This window comes from Suncus etruscus, chromosome 4 (assembly GCF_024139225.1).
Source record: "Suncus etruscus isolate mSunEtr1 chromosome 4, mSunEtr1.pri.cur, whole genome shotgun sequence".
NCBI classification, from domain to species: Eukaryota; Metazoa; Chordata; class Mammalia; order Eulipotyphla; family Soricidae; genus Suncus; species Suncus etruscus.
The window spans coordinates 160,989,930-161,006,700 of record NC_064851.1 but is presented as its reverse complement, the minus strand read 5'-3'; the positions used below and the strand labels follow the sequence as shown (position 1 = coordinate 161,006,700).

The following is a 16,771-nucleotide window of genomic DNA, read 5'->3' as shown; positions in this document are numbered from 1 at the left end:
CCAGCCGAAGCCTCCGTCGGGGGGCGTGGCCGCGCAGACACGCCCTTAACGCCCCGTTCCCCTCAGCTCCTCTCTAGTCGCTTCCGGAAGCACCCGCGTCGCTAGGAAACGGAAGCCGGCGCGAGAGAGGTAGAGGTGGGAGAAGTTTGGCCCTCCGAGCCGCCGTCGGGGGCGTGGCTGCGCAGGCGCGTTAGCGTCACGCCTGTCTTCACGCGCCCGGCTCTACTTCCGGCCTCGGCATGGCGGCGGCAGGGCGGACGCTGAACCTCAACAACGAGGTGAGCGCTGCGGTGTGGGAACCGGGGCTCAGTCCTTTCTCTTTCCAGCCCCCCTCGAGTCCAGCGTGCCTCCAGCGCCCCCGAATCAACGATCGCCAGCCCCAGCCCCTCCCCAGGCCAGAGCGCCGAGCATCTCCGCCTTGACTGCTACCACGACGACTTTGACATCGGGAAGAAATTGTCTCCTCCAGAGACGACGAGATGGAAAAGGCGACCGTCCGCTCACAGCCCCTGGCCACAGCTCAAGGGGTCTTCGTTTGGGGGCGCCAGGGACTTGTGTTCTGTGGGGGAAGGCTCTATGCACGCAGCGGGGTCGTTTTGGGGAGGGCCGTGTGTTTGCAAACACCTTGCACACGATGCAGAAGAAAGGGCGAGCAGAAGTGGAGCGTGCTTTTGCAGGGCCTGGGCCAGGGAGGATCTTTTGTTGTTGTTGTTGTTGTTGTTGTTGTTGTTGTTATTAAGTGGAGCGTGCTTGCAGGGCCTGGGCCAGGGAGGATCTTTCATTATTATTATTATTATTATTATTATCATTATTATCATTATCATTATATTAAGTGGAGCGTGCTTGCAGGGCCTGGGCCAGGGAGGATCTTTCATTATTATCATCATCATCATCATCATCATCTTTATTTAAACACCGGGATTCCAAACATGATTGTGGTTGGGTTTCAGTAATGTAAAGAGCACCCCCCTTCACCAGTGCAGCATTCCCACCACCAATGTCCCAAATCTCCCTCCTCCCCATCCCACCTCCGCCTGTACTCTAGACAGGCTTTCTGCTTCCCTCATTCATTCACATGGTTAGGATAGATCTCAGTGTAGTTATTTCTCTAACTGCACTCATCACTCTTTGTGGTGAGCTTCCTGAAGTGAGCTGGAACTTCCAGCCCCTCCTCTCTTTGTCTCTGAGGACTGTTGCAAAAATGTCTTTCATTTTTCTTAAAACCCATAGATGAGGGAGACTATTCTGATTCTCTCTCTCTCTCTCTCTCTCTCTCTCTCTCTCTCTCTCTCTCTCTCTCTCTCTCTCTCTCTCTCTCTCTCTCTCTCTCTCTCTCTCTCACCCCTCTCTCCTCTCCTCTCCTCTCCTCTCCTCTCCTCTCCTTTCTTCTTCTTCTTCTTCTTCTTCTTCTTCTTCTTCTTCTTCTTCTTCTTCTTCTTCTTCTTCTTCTTCTTCTTCTTCTTCTTCTTCTTCTTCTTCTTTCTTCTCTCTCTCTCTCAAGATCTTAAAAGGAGTTTACTCCTGTGACTGAAGGGCGGGAAAGGGAGGGCACTTTGAAATCAGAAAGTAAATATATTCCTACTTAGGTATTCTAATATAATACATAAGGTCGGGAATGGGAGAACAAAAAAAAGTAGAGAAACTGTTCAAATTCCAATTGAATGGGAAACTGTATACAAAGAGGAAAAACCAATATAGATCTACCCACAGAAAAGTTGGAAATCAGGCCAAAGTAAAGAAGAAACAGTTCAGAGAAAAGTATATGCAACAGAGACAGAACTAGTGTCGTTTCCTCAGAGTAACATGGAAATGAACTATTTCAGAAAATGTGAGAGGGGACCTGCTTGCTCAGGAAAGAAATGTATCTTAAGTTCAGATTCAGTGTTAATCATGTTAAATACTTAGTGTGGTTATCTACCACCTTATCTTCTACTTTGACTATTCTCACTGTAGTTGCTACTGCAGCTCCAATGTGCTATTCAAAATCCTGTGTGATACTTTTACTTTTAAATTGTTTGGATCCTTACAGCTTTATTGTCACTTTCTGGACTAAAGCATTCTTGATTTTCATTATCCCTATATCAGCTCTTGTGGAACTATTTTACACTTTCATTTGTAAGAGCTGCTTTATTGATCTATTGTAACTTGAATTACCTCTGGACAAAGATTTGGAAGTGTGGTCCAGGGACCCTGTAATTTCCTGAAATTATGTTAATTGATATGTATATCTTTGTTGGAGAAAGTATCTATAGGGTTCATAGTACTCAAATTTATAAATTTTGGTATTATCTTTGGAGATTGACTCTCATCTGATTTATCTGACTGTGATTCATGCTTCATATACTTTGATTACATCCTTTTTCTTATAAAAAAGCTACGGTAGAGGCTAATACAGTATTTCCCTATGTTCCTCTAACCCTGATCCAAATCATCCCAGATGGTACCTGAGTATCTCTGGGTGTACTACCCCTCCCCCATTCCCACCCTGTGTATAAAGCTTTCTAATTTACATGTTTGATTTTCTATAATATCGTTAGTTGGGGGAGGAGCAAAGCCATTCCATTAGATTGTGCTAACTTGCAGTGTCTTCTACCTTTAATAATTGTTTACTTTTCAGTATTTTTCAGGACAAAAAAACTGACACTAATGGAAGTTTCTGATTCTCTTTCCTAAAATCATTTATTCTTTTGAATAATATTTTACATTTCCTTTAATTTTTTTATGTTGTTATTTTGTTTGTTTTTGGAGAATGTGGGCAACCCAGCTGTGTTCAGGGATATTACTCTGTGATGTGGTGTATATGCTCAGGGATAGAACCCTGGTCAGCTACTTACAAGGCCTGCACTTACCCACTGTCTCCAGTCTTTTTTTCTGTTTTTTTTTTTTTAATTAATAGACTTTACCATTTATTTTTTTATTCCATTTTCACTGACTTAAGAGAATATTTAATGACTTATAGCAGTTCCCTACCATCATCATACTTAAATAATGACCAGTAAATTAAGTTTGCACAGTTTGAATAACCTGATTTTCTTTTTTTTTTTGGTTTTTGGGCCACACCCGGTGACGCACAGGGGTTACTCCTGGCTATGCGCTCAGAAGTTCCTCCTGGCTTGGGGGACCATATGGGACACCGGGGGATCGAACCGCGGTCTGTCCAAGGCTAGCGCAGGCAAGGCAGGCACCTTACCTCCAGCGCCACCGCCCGGCCCCGTGAATAACCTGATTTTCAAGTGAGGAAGATCTTTTGAATGTAGGCTCCTTTTCTTTTTAATTTGAAACAACAAAAAACAACCCATATAGTTGAAAAAAGCAATGTAGTAACAATTAGTGAGTAAAAAAAAAATAATTTGCATGACTCCTACTTATTTTGCTCTTGTCCCAAGTATAATCAAAATCAAGAAGTAAATCTGAGCCCGGAGAGATAGCATGGAGGTAAAGCATTTGCCTTGCATGCAGAAGGACGGTGGTTCGAATCCCCGCATCCCATATGGTTCCCTGAACCTGCCAGGGGCGAGTCATGAGCATAGAGCCAGGAGTAACTCCTGATGCTGCCGGGTGTGACCCAAAAACCAAAAAAAAAAAAACCAGAAGTAAATCTGTTAAAGCATTTTTATTTCATATGAGGTCCAAGGCCATGATGTGGAACTTACATCATTGTATTCTTGATTGAAAATTACCAACATTGCAAAGCAGAAAATTAAAGAATTTATTTTATAAGCTTAAGGCTTAAGGTAGTTAAGGTGGGAACAAGATGATTTGCCTCCACCTTTATGAAATTAAGACTCAAACTTACAAAGCCCATACTTCAGTAACTGAGTATTTGATATAATTTTTACCAAAATAGTAAATTCAAGTGTACTTCTAAAGAAACCCATTTTCTGCTTGGTTAAACTATTCTGGAAAGTTTTGCTAGGTGGCAGCATATGCTCAATAAACATTGAGTTTCAGATAATGAGCAAAACCCTCTTAGTAGTTTTTTTTTAATTGTGCATCAGATTTTTTTGGCGGGGGTCACACTGGGCAGCACTCAGAGGTTCCTCCTGGCTATACGCTCAGAAATCACTCCTGGCAGGCTCAGGGGATCATATAGGATGCTGGAATTTGAACCACTGTCCTCTGCATGCAAGGCAAATGCCCTTCCTCCATGTTATCCCTCTGTCCCCATGTTTATCAGAAAAATTTAAAAGTCTAATTCAACAATAAAAAAATCATCTGAATTGATGGATGGCCAGATTATAAGTCCTTTTTAATAACAACAATTTTAACTGAAATATCTAAACAAGTGGAAAATCATTTCACAAATGTCTTTGAACACATTAACCCCTGAGTGCTGCTGGGTTCTTGTGACCCAAACACTAGATAGATAGATAGATAGATAGATAGATAGATAGATAGATAGATAGATAGATAGATAGATAGGTGATAGATAAATTGTATTTCTCAAGTTCTTGAGCTTACACGCCATTCATTTATTCTTTCAAAGTTAATTATTGTAGTTATGTTGACTCTTCCTTCATATTCTCTTATATTGTCTTTTCCTCAGTATATATTTTAGATTCCCACTTACTTATATTTTTGTACTGAGATAATTCAAGTTACTTTACCTTGTCCAGATTTTACCAGGCTAATTGTTGATATGTACGGCTAATCAACATCTCAGTTTACTATCACATGCCTTTTGTGATGTATAAGTCAATAATTTTTTTCTAAGCTAATAGCTTATAGTAAGTTCTTTTGCTGTATGGTAGTGTTTACAATAAATAATGCTTAATCTCTTGCTATACAGTTTCAATACTTCACCACCAAAATTAATATTTCTAGGATGTTATTTCAAATTACTTTATAAAATAATTTAAGGCTGGATTTGCAGTGATAAGTTGACTTAATTTTGGCATGTTTATAAAGCTCTTTCTTTTTTGGTTTTGAATGATAGTTTGAGAGGGTAGACTGTTCAACCCAGGTTGGAAGTCATCTTTCAACACGTATGCCGTTCTGTTTTAGCCTGCAAAATTTCTGCTGAGAAGTTGACAGATTCTCTTAAAAAGGTTCCATTCTAACTTGTTTTTTCCTAGCAATATCTTTAATTTATGCTGTCCTTATTGTATTGTCGTGAGGTGTTCCAACTCTAGTTCTTCCTTCCTTGTTCCTTCTTGTTCTAGTTCCTTCCCCAAGTTAGAGGTATTTTCCCCTCTTTTTTCTTTCTTTTTCTCCCTTTTTGAAACTTCTCTATTGTGCATATTGTTACTCCAGATGTTTTCCTATAAAGCTCAACATTGCATTTTTCATTTCTCTTGTTCTTTTATTATTTTTGTTAATTTAATAGGATGTTTTCCATTGCCATACATTTCACTTCTTGGCTTGGTGATTATCAGCTACTACTAGTTTACTGTTGGTACCTTTATTGTATTTTTTTTTTAATTCAGCCATAGTGTTCTTTAGCACTGTTTTCTTACTTGAAACTCTTTTCCTTATTTCAGTCTTTTTGGGTTGTGAAGTAGGAGAGAGCATGTCTAGAAGTGCTCAGGGTTTATTTCTTGTTTGATGCTTAGGGATCACTCCCGACACTGGTCAGGGACCATATTTGGTGCTGGGAAGTGAGCCTTGTGTGAAGCAATACTCCTACCTGCTATACTATCAATTTGGCCTCATCATACTTTTTAAGAATTACTTTGATACCTAATATTAAAATTCCCAGTTGCAAAGTAAAATCCTGGGCTCTTGCACAGAATTTTATTGCTTTATATTTTGACACTTTCTGTACCTGCTAAGAGAAACTCTGGTTCCATCACAGGGTTGGGCCCATGACCACAGGAAGCAGAGGATTCCCTGAAGTTGAACTTCCCTAGAGGTCTGCTGTTGTCTGAGCTAAGGGTGAACCTCCCTCTTTTTCTTTTCTTTTCTTTTCTTTTCTTTTCTTTTTTTTTGTTGTTGTTTATTTTGGGCCACAACTGTTTGATGCTCAGGGGTTACTCCTGGCTAAGTTCAGAAATTGCCCCTGCCTGGCTTGAGGGGACCGTATGGGACGCCGGGGGTGGGGTGGGGGGTCTAACCGTGGTCCTTCCTTGGCTAGCACTTGCAAGGCAGACACCTTATCTCTAGCGCCACCTCTCTGGCCCCATCGTCCCTCTTTTTCTATGCAGTTCCATGTTCAGGGCTTTTACAGCAATCCCAGTCTGTCATTGACCCCTCTACTGTGGTCTCTCTCTAATTAGTAGGCTTTGTAGTCCCCATTTCAGGAAGGGAGTGGCCTGGGACTGTGGGTCTGGAGTACTTTCAAGCCACAGTACCAATAGTGATCAAGATGGATGAGGGAGCGTGTTTCTTAGGGTCTCTGCCCAGGAACTGCACATTAAAATCTGTCTGCCTAAAGACTGGTCATAGTTCCCTTTTTAAAGTTGTATTCTTGAAAGGGAGGGTGCTACCCTATGGCACATGCATGTTTCCTTTAACTTCCAAGGCCAGAACTTTCCCTAAAACCCAGGCTTCATGGCCTGGGTGCTCATAGACTTTGACTAGAGGCAAATTCTGCTTAGGTGAAAGTGGTATCATGAATGATGCCATGTAAATATAGAGTCTTTTGTCAAATACTACAAAGCTTTTATGAGGAGGCTTCCTAGCTAGCTCCTGTAAGCAGACCATCTGCTGCAATTTAAGCTGCCTGCAGTGGATGCAAACTGCATTGTATTGTCTAGGCTGAAGTCATTTTTCATTCACAAACATCCTGTACCTAACAGTAAGAGTTGTTCAGGGGCGTCAGACACTTATGATGTGGGAGCACCTTTCATCTCTGACTCCTTGGTTCTTTTTTAATGATAGGGTACCTACCTTGGATCCTCTGTTCTTTGTCCTGCAACCATCACTGTTCTCCTGACCCACTGCTTACTTGGAGGAATGCCTCTTAGTTTTCTGCACCTGGCAGTCTATGCTTTTTTTTTTTTTTAACTAATCGGTCCTCTTGGTATCTGAGTAACAATCTTCAAAGCTTGGCTCCATATGCACCAATCATAGTTCCCATAGCACACTATGTGCAGTTGTGTTAGTTTCTCCTATTCTCTTCCATGTTTCCTCTCATCTCCCTGTAAATACACTCCTCCTACAGCTGTCATCTTTTTCACTACTATGATTTAATTATTGTGTTGGATCTGCAGATTCTTTTTTGTCATCCTGCTGAGCTCTCTTTAATTTAAGTACATAGCTTATCACCTAGTATTGTGTATGAGTGGCCATTGTATTTTATTTTATTGGTTAGTTTGTTTCGTTTTTTCGGCCACATCCAGTGACGCTCAGGGGTTACTCCTGACTCTGCCCTCAGAAATCGCTCCTGGCTTGGGGGAAACATGGGACGCCGGAGGATCAAACTGGGGTCCATACTGGGCTAGTACGTGGAATGCAGATGCCTTACGCCCTGCACCACCACTCCAGCCCATGAGTGGCCATTTTAAAAGAAGTGTATCATGAAATTGTTAAGCTGTTTATAAAATGTACAATTTCCATTTTCACTTAAATCTAGTCTAATTTTTTACTTATTGTACTAAGACTTTTCCCCAATATAATTTGTTGTAGCTTTAAAGAGGCTAATATATCTAATGGAAAAGAAACCTGATTAATCTCTACATAATTTTAAAAATGGATTTAAAACAGTGAATACTCAATTGGGTATTGCTACCTTTCTGGTCCTCTTTTTTAACACAATTCATGATCATAGTAAATATGAAATCCACTATGTTGTATTAAGATCCAATGTTGAATAAAATCAGATAATCGACTTCATGTGTTTTAGAAAGTATTGGGAGAAGACAAAATGACCTAAGTTTAAAATACTATACTTCATGTAATTATTGTAGTAAGTTCTAGATGAAGTCTAAGTATTGTAAAGGGGAATGTTTGTCCTCTAAGGGAAGCCAGAAAAGGCTTAAATGGGAATTGATGAGCCAAAATCAGAAGGATAAATTCTTAACTAGCTAGCATTGGTAGAACTACCTTCCTACCAGGGAAAACAGTGAGTGTAAGACTTAGTGGTACCAAGGCCAGAGCAATATTACAGCAGGTAAGGCATTTGCCTTACATGCAGCCAACCCAGGTTCATTTCCCAGTATCCCATATATCCTTGGGCCTGCCAGGAGTAATTTCTGAGCTCAGAGATGGAACTAAGCCCTAAGCACTGCCGGGTATTGTCAAAAACAAAACAAAACAAAAAATCAGTTGTCTATTTTCTTAGTGTATTGAGGAACAATGTTAAGTAGTCCTCCAGAATCAACCAACCTTGGACTTGATCAGACAAAAGTAGAATATGTATATTTCTCTTTTTCTTTTATACATGTAAAATCACTTTTTACGTTTTTAAAAATAACATTTTTAAGCACCATGATTACAAACATGTTTGTACTTGGGTTTCAGTCATTAAAAATGCACTCCCTTCACCAGTGCAACCCTACCACCACCAATACTCCATATCTCCCTCCCCCTACCTCCCCACTCACCCGCGCCCCCCCCCCCAGCCTATCTTTAAGACAGGCATTCTCTTTCTATAACTGCACTCACCACTCTGCTAAGCTTCATAGCATGGGCTGGTCCTTCTAGCCCTCATCTTTATTGTCTCTGGTAATTGTTATCTACTGTCTTTTATTTTTCTTAAATCTCACAGATAAGGGAGACTATTTTGTATCTGTGACTCCCTCTGACTCATTTCACTCAACAATATAGTTTCCGTGTCCATCCATACTTAGGAAAATTACATGAATTCATTTTTTCTGATAGCTGCATAGTATTTCATTGTTTATATTTACCACAGTCTCTTTAGCCACTCATCTATTGAAGGGCATTTTGGTTGTTTCCAGATTCTGGCTATTGTAAATAGCACTGCAATGAATATAGGTGTGCAGATGGCATTTATTGTGTATTTGTGTTCCTAGAGTATACCCCAAGGAGTGGTATTGCTGGGTCATATGGGAGGTCAATTTCCAGTTTTTTGAGGAATCTCCATATTGTATTCCATAAAGGCTAGACTAGACGCATTCCCACCAGCAGTGAATGAAAGTTCCTTTCTCTCCACATTGCCTCCAACATTGATTGTTCTAGTTCTTTGTAATTAGTGCCAGTCTCTGTGCTGTAAGATGGTACCTCATTGTCCTTGTTTTTTGTTTGTTTATTTTGGGTTTGGGGCCACACCCAGCGGCCCTTGTCTGGCTCTGCTCAAAAATCACTCTTGGCAGGCATGAGGGACCATATGGGATGCCAGGATTTGAACCACCCTCTGTCCTGGATCAGCTGCATGCAAGGCAAATGCCCTACTGTTGTGCTATCTCTCTGACCCCAATTCATTATTGTTTTGATTTGCATTTCTTGTTAATTAGTGATGTGGAGCTTTTTTTTATGTGTGTCCTGGCCATCTGTATATCTTCTTTGAAGAAGTATCTGTTCATTTCTTCTCCCCATTTTTTTATGGGGTTAGATGTTTTCTTTTTATTCAGTTCTGCTAGTACCCTTTATATCTTAGATATTAGCCCCTTTTCTAATGGGTATTGTTTGGGTGAATAGTTTCTCCCATTCTGTGGATGGCCTTTGTGTCCTAGTCACTGTTTCCTTGGAAGTGCAGAAGCTTCTCAGTATAATCCCATTCTCAGTTTAGTCTCATTTGTTTATCTCTGCTTCCACTTCTTTGGACAGTCGTGTTTCCTTCTTGAAGATGCCTTTAGTCCCAATGTCATAGAATATTGTGCTTACATTTTTTTGTCTATGTACTTTTTGGTTCCGGGCCTAATACCAAGGTTTTAATTCATTTGGATTTGACCTTTGTGCATGGTGTTAGATGGAGGTCTGAGTTTGCTTTTTGCACATAATTGACCAGTTATCCCAGCATCACTTATTGAAGAGACTTTCCTTGCTCCATTTTGTGTTTTTTACCCCTTTATCAAAGATTAATTTATGTCTGAGAACATTCTCTGAATACTCAAATCTATTCTAGTGATCTGAGGGTCTGTCTTTATTCAATACCATGCTCTTTTAATGACTATTGCTTTGTAATGCATTTTAAAGTTGGGGAAAGTGATGCCTCTCATTTTCTTTTTTGTTTTTTTTTTTTGGTTTATTTTGTTTTGTTTGGGGCCACACTTGGCAATGCTCAGAGATAGCTCTTGGCTCTGAGCTCCAAAACTCTCCTGGCAGACTCTGGGGATTATATGGATGACTGGGGTCCAAACTAGGTTTGTCCTGGTCAGCCATATGCAATTTGTAATTTATGCTATGCTATCACTTTGGCCCCCCTTCTTTTTCCTATTCTTGGGCATTTATTGTTCCAAATGAATTTCAGGAGTGTTTGGTGGGCAAGAATGGATGAAAAATAAAGTCACTCAACCAAGAGAGTTAGGTCAAAATAGGGAAAAAAGTGCCATTTGCCAGATAGGATATAAGTTAACATGACTAGATCCCCTGTAAGAATTAAGAGAATCACTTACAATAAACACTGGTTTTATTTGTTTTTTTGTTTTGTTTTGTTTTGTTTTTGGGTCACACCCGGCATAGCTCAGGGGTTACTCCTGGCTCTACGCTCAGAAATCACTCCTGGCAGGCTCAGGGGACCATATGGGATGCCGAGATTCAAACAACCGACCTTCTGCATGGGAGGCAAACGCCTTACCTCCATGCTTTCTCTCCAGCCCCTAAACACTGGTTTATAATTGAAGGCTTTATTTGAGATTTTGGAGTGAAATATTTGGGTTCAAGTATGAGTCTGAGGAGTTTAAATTTACACAAAGGATGTCAAATGATAGCATACTTAGGACTAAACTAAGAAAAAATGTCTGCTTAAGATAGAGTTTTTCCGGAGAGATAGCACAGCGGCGTTTGCCTTGCAAGCAGCCGATCCAGGACCAAAAGTGGTTGGTTCGAATCCTGGTGTCCCATATGGTCCCCCGTGCCTGCCAGGAGCTATTTCTGAGCAGACAGCCAGGAGTAACCCCTGAGCAACACTGGGTGTGGCCCAAAAAAACCAAAAAAAAAAAAAAAAGAGTTTTTGAGTCCCCTTTGTTTAGGTAACAAATTGGTGAAGAAAGGTTGGTAACTTATTAAATTTGCATTGTGGTAGTGAAAAATGATAGTGCCACTTGATATTTATTTTCTCCATAAATGGAGAGATAGGAAAGTCATATGTTTTAGGAGCAGTATGAAAGAATTAAAATACTCATCATAAAGTAGATTACAAAAATTATATGTTTAGAAAGTAAGAGGCTCATTTGAGGTTAGTTAGGATGAAAATTTAAGTAGGCTTTTAGGCAGGGGTCTCAAACTCAATTTACCTGGGGGCCGCAGGAGGCAAAGTCGGGGTGATCCTTGAGTGCAAAGCCTTGAACGTTGAGGGGTGTGACCCAAACAACTAAAACAAAACAAAAAAGATTCCTCTAGGGCAGGGCCACAAAATGTTGTATGGAGGGCCGCAAATGTCCCGTGGGCCGCGAGTTTGAGACCCCTGCTTTTAGGCTACAGCAGGTAATGATCAAGGCTTATTCCTAGCTGGACTGTGGGAGACCATATGCATTCTGAGAATCAAACCAGGGTCAGTACACACAAAGAAACTACCTTAACACCTGTACTTATCTCTCTGGCTCAGGATGAATTTATTATAGGTAGAATGTCACAATTATTTCTCAACTATTAGGATGCTTTGAAAACTCAAAATGTTTTTATCCAGGGTTAAGATTTTATGAATCAATGGAATATGGGAGTTTAAGCTATTGACAAGTCTTTTTTTAAAATATAAATCCTTTATTTAGCACCATGATCACAAACATGATTGTAGTTGGATTTCAGTCATAAACAACATTCACCTTCATCAGTGCAACATTACCACCACCAATGCCCCCCTCCCTCCTTCCCATCCCCTGCCTGTATTTGAGACAGGCATTTTACTATAGTTATTTTCTTTAAGTTTAGTAAGCTGTTTTTGTTTCTTTCTTAAAGAATAAGTGTTAAAAAACATATAGTAGTAATGGTGTAAAAGTGGCAATCGCCATTGTTCGCATAGTCCCAACAAAATATGGGGAAAATGAAAAAAGAGTCTTGGCCTAATTACAAGGAGGCCTACCCCTGAAGTTTTCTGGTATAAGACTAACTCTGGGCTCCAGGCATAACAGGCTGCTCAACCCCTGAGTCATTCTCCGTGGTCCCTGTGAAACTTTTTTGGACATTAGCTGTTGGTGTCAGGTTCCTCTAGTTAACGATTCTGGTTTTTGTGCTTTTCCTTCGAGTCAGGTTGATGTGGAGTGTCCTCTAGTTTGACTTCACTTCACCTGCACTGAAAGCAGGTTGTTGCTGTTGCTAAGCCGTCTGGGTGTTAAGAGAACACTCTTTGGAGTAAGTCAATGCCAGAGCAGTTGTAGGTTCTTCCCTGGTAGAGGTTTACTTCCTGGTAATGTTATAGAAAATTGTGGTTGTTTCCATAGATGGGATCCATGGTTTCGGGTGTATAGGCAATGCCCATTCTTCTGAGGCCTGAGCCAAGTTATTATGCCAATGTTCAGGGTATAAGACCTAACTGCATTACAAAATTTGTGTTCTCATCTCTATTAGATAAGAACTTGTTTGCATAATGTAATATTTTCCCATTTTAATGTTCCTATGCAAAAGAGGAACAATGTCACAAGGTATTATTGGTACATCTGGGGGCCGAGGGAACAAGTCCAACATTCCTTGTAACTTGGTTCTAACATGAATTCTATACGGAGAGTCTCTTATACCAGAATTCCTTATTGAACAGATCCCAAGGGGGGGAGGGTGAAGAAAAAAAACAGTGGGCAAAATTGTCAATATATAAGAGGATATTCAAAAAGAGTTATACATGTTAAGGGAATACATCTAAGATATACAAAGGAGGTACAGACACATGTCCCTTTTATGTCTTTAGAAATAGTTGCGAGGGAGAAGGGTGTTGAGACCAGGTGTTGATCTGTGATTTGGCCACCTGGAGGCTGTAAAGGACTCCCAGCAGTCCCATATCAGGAATTGTCTTCAAGTGGAGACTTCTCAGAAACTGAGTATGGTAGCAAGCACAGATACACAGTGAAGGAAGATAGAGGACAGGAGGCCGCTGGAAGTAGATTAATAGGAACAGAGTATTCATTTCTTTTCAGGGTGAGAGTCTATTCTTTCACTTTGGGAGCTGGCTGGAAGCTACCTTGAGTGAGGATAATGATCTGCTTCATAAGGAGCAAAGAACTGAGGGTAAAAATGGTTAAATGTGGGGATGAGAGTAAAGGACTATAAATGAGCCTATAAAGTGACGAGCCAATTGGGGGAAGGAAAGTAAACAACGTAGACATTATGTATATTCTATACATAGATGAACCCGTATGGTATCCTAATAAACTACTTAAAATGAGGGGCCACTAGCCCCCGCGTATTGACAAGTCTTAATAATTTTCTTAAAGTGAATAAAATGAGAAAATACAAAGCATAAGGATTAACAGTTTGAGAGCAACTGTATAGGTCAGTGAGCTGCAGGTCCCAGTGAAGTCAGGTGATTTGGTGAGCAGAGTTGAACAAACTAATCTCATTGAGGAATATTTAAATTGATAGTTTTAGAAATGGAATAGCTCTGAGTGATGAGGAAGACTAGTAATCATGGAAGTAGGTGGGTGAGATGGATTAAATTGTTAGAAAAGATGAAGTCAGGAAGAGAATAGATTATTTTAGTGGTTTTCTATATCAATATTTCCCAACTGGCCCCACTTGGCCCCCTGTGGACTTAAGGGTAATTCAAAGGGCCACAGGTAAAAATTGTATATAAATGGACAGTTGTCGCACAGGAAGGAAAGGAGGTTGGAAGGGGGCTGTGGTCAAAAAGATTGAGAAACACTAATCTACAACACCAGAATGATGACTTCTTGAAGAAATAGGGTAATATTCATATTATCGATTTGGAAAGAATTCAAAGGATTGTGTTTGCCAAACATTCTTATAAGGCACAGAAAATGATTGTGAAAATTGCAAGGTTTTTGTCCTCTAGAAACTCATAATCTAAAACAGTTGGTTACATGAAGTCTGTGATTGATGATAAAGTAAGATTAATGCTACCTACGACCAGTAGGGGGACCCCAGACAAGGAGTGCTTGATCTCTAACTGAAGTAGTCATTGTAGGTATTGCAGGAAAGATTAAGTGAATTTTATCTAGCTCCTAAAGTAAAAAAGGGAGAGAAAATTTCAGTAGAGCTGTAAAATATTTGACTCCTGCTCTGTGATTGATAAACATAAGCTCAAAATATTAGCATCTTAGGAGTGCTAATAAGCTTGTAGCTCTTCAGAATTTGAGTATTTCTGTATTTTTTTTTTTTGTATTTCTGTATCTTGGCCCTTTCTGTGTTCTCAGAATTCAACATAATTATTTAATGTGAAATGTAATGTGTTTGTATATATAATGTGTCCATATTTTTGTTGAATTTACTATTTTAGTTTTTTTATATAGTCACCATGAAATTAGTTATTTATGATTTGGTTTCAGGCAATGTTTTAACAGCAATCCCTTCACCAGTGTCCACTTTCCTCTTCCAAAGCCACTCCTTTAATCCATACAGGAATAGCTTTAAATATATATAAATTTTGCACTGTGGTTTATAATACTGTGTTGCTGATAGTGTTTCATACTTAACACTTTGCAACTTTTCAGTACTCTTTCTCCTTGGTTGCACACTTCCCTTTACTGTAGACATCCCCTTCTCTGCACCAACAACCTTCTTATTCCATCCTATCCTCCAGCCTCCACAGGGACTTATTCCTACTGAATATCGTTCTCATGTTCTTTGTTTCCTTTGTCATATTTTTTATTCCACCATTATGTTTCTTTATATACTGCAAATGAGAGATCGTTTTTTTCTTGGAGCGATGCTCAGGGGTTACTCCTGGCTTGCGCTCAGAAGTCACTCCTGGCAGGCTCAAGGGACCATATGGGATGCCGGAATTCGAACCAGGGTCCTTCCTGTGTTGGCCACATGCAAGGCAAACACCTTACCTCTGTGCTATTGCTCTGGCCCTCTGTGTCTGTCTTTCTGACTAACTTCACTGAGCATATTCAAGTTCCTCTATGTTTTCTTACAATTCACAAATTGCATGATTTTTATCTTTTCTTTATGACCAAGGAGTATTCTATTATGTATATGTACCATCATTTATTTTTGCCTAGTTGTTTACTTTTGAACACTTGGTATGTTTCCCGATTTTGGCTACTGTGGATAGTGCTGCAAGAATCATAGGTGTGCAAATGTCTTTTCTAAATTTTGATTTTGGGCCCTTGGGATATATTTTAAGAAGTTGAATTGCTGGGTCAAATGAGGATGTTCAATTCCTGGGTTTTTTTGTTTTTGTTTTGTTTTGGGGCCACACCTGGTGACGCTCAGGGATTACTCCTGGCTATGGGCTCAGAAATTGCTCTTGGCTTGGCTTGGGTGACCATATGGGACTCTGGGGGATGTACCGAAGTCCATCCTGGGTCAGCTACATGTAAGGTAAACAACCTACCGCTGACCCACGCTCCAGCCTCAATTCCTAGGTTTTTTAGGAATGTCCATATTGTTTCCAGAAAGATTGGACTAGTTAACAATATTGCCACCCATCTATGTCAGCACTGGTTCTTATTCTTTTTGAGTTTCTGATAACTCATTGTTGCTATGTTGCATCTCCTTGATGATGCAGAATATTTTTCATATGCCTTTTGGCTATCTTTATTTCTTCTTGAAGAAACATTGTCCTCATCTCCCCATTTTTTATTGGGATTGGATTTTTTTCTTGTAAAGTTCTATCAGTACCTTATACATCTTTGATAGTAACCATTTATCAGCTGATTAGTGGGCCAATAATTTCTCCAAACTGTAAGCTATCTTTTTATCTTGAGTATTGTTTTCTTTGAGGTGCAGAAGCTTCGTAATGTAGTCCCATTTGTTTATCTTTGCTTCTACTTGTTTGGGTCAGTGCTGTGTGTCATCCTTGAAGACGACTTTAGCTTAAGATTCATAGTGTTCTTTTTATGTTTCCTCTATTTAATTTATGAATTCAGATCTGCTATCCAAGTCTTCAATCCCCTTTCGTTTAACTTTTGTGCATGATGTTAGCTTTTGTTCATGTACCTGAACAGATTTCCCATCATTACTCATTAAAGGGACTTTCCCTACTCAACTTTTGCTACTTTAGTAAGATTAACTGATCATAAAAAATAAAAAGATTAACTGATCATGTATGTGAGGATCTGTTTCAGGATATTCCTTCCAAGAGTGGATATTCTTTCCATTGATCTGAGGATCTGTCTTTATTCTAATACTATACTGTTTTAATTACTATGGCTTTGCAATACAGTTTGAAGTTGGAGGAAAGTGGTTCCTCAGATCTTTTTTCTAAGGATTGCTTAGCTATTCTAAGAGGTGGTATATGTATTTCAGGAGTGTTTGATCTAGTTATTTGAAAGTTGTCATGGATATTCTTATGGGATCACATTGACTGTACAATGCTTGGGGGAAACATTGTCATTTTCATGATACTAAGTCTCCTAATATATGAGCAAGGGATCTTTCCATTTCCTGATATGTGCTTATTTTTTAAGTTGATTTTTTTTAACATGTTGTGAATGTTTTTTGTTTGTTTTCGATTTTTGGGCCACACCTGGTGATGCTCAGGGGTTAGTCCTGACTCTGTGCTCAGAAATCGCTCTTGGCTTGGGGACTATAGGGGACGCCTATAGGGAATGCAGTCCATCCTGGGTCAGCCGCATACATACAAGGCAAACACTCT

General features: G+C 39.8%; 1 protein-coding gene and 1 long non-coding RNA gene across 2 annotated transcripts in view; one reads left to right on the top strand and one right to left on the bottom strand.

Moving 5' to 3' along the window:
* Positions 1-16,771, bottom strand: part of LOC126006085 (uncharacterized) — a 1,493,032-nt gene that overhangs the window by 1,434,424 nt on the left and 41,837 nt on the right. The window lies entirely within an intron of this gene.
* SRFBP1 (serum response factor binding protein 1) overlaps positions 249-16,771 on the top strand; it is a 48,793-nt gene continuing 32,270 nt past the window's right edge. The window contains exon 1 of the mRNA XM_049771401.1: positions 249-278. The gene's annotated coding sequence lies outside the window, so the exon portion shown is untranslated. The remainder of the gene's footprint in view (positions 279-16,771) is intronic.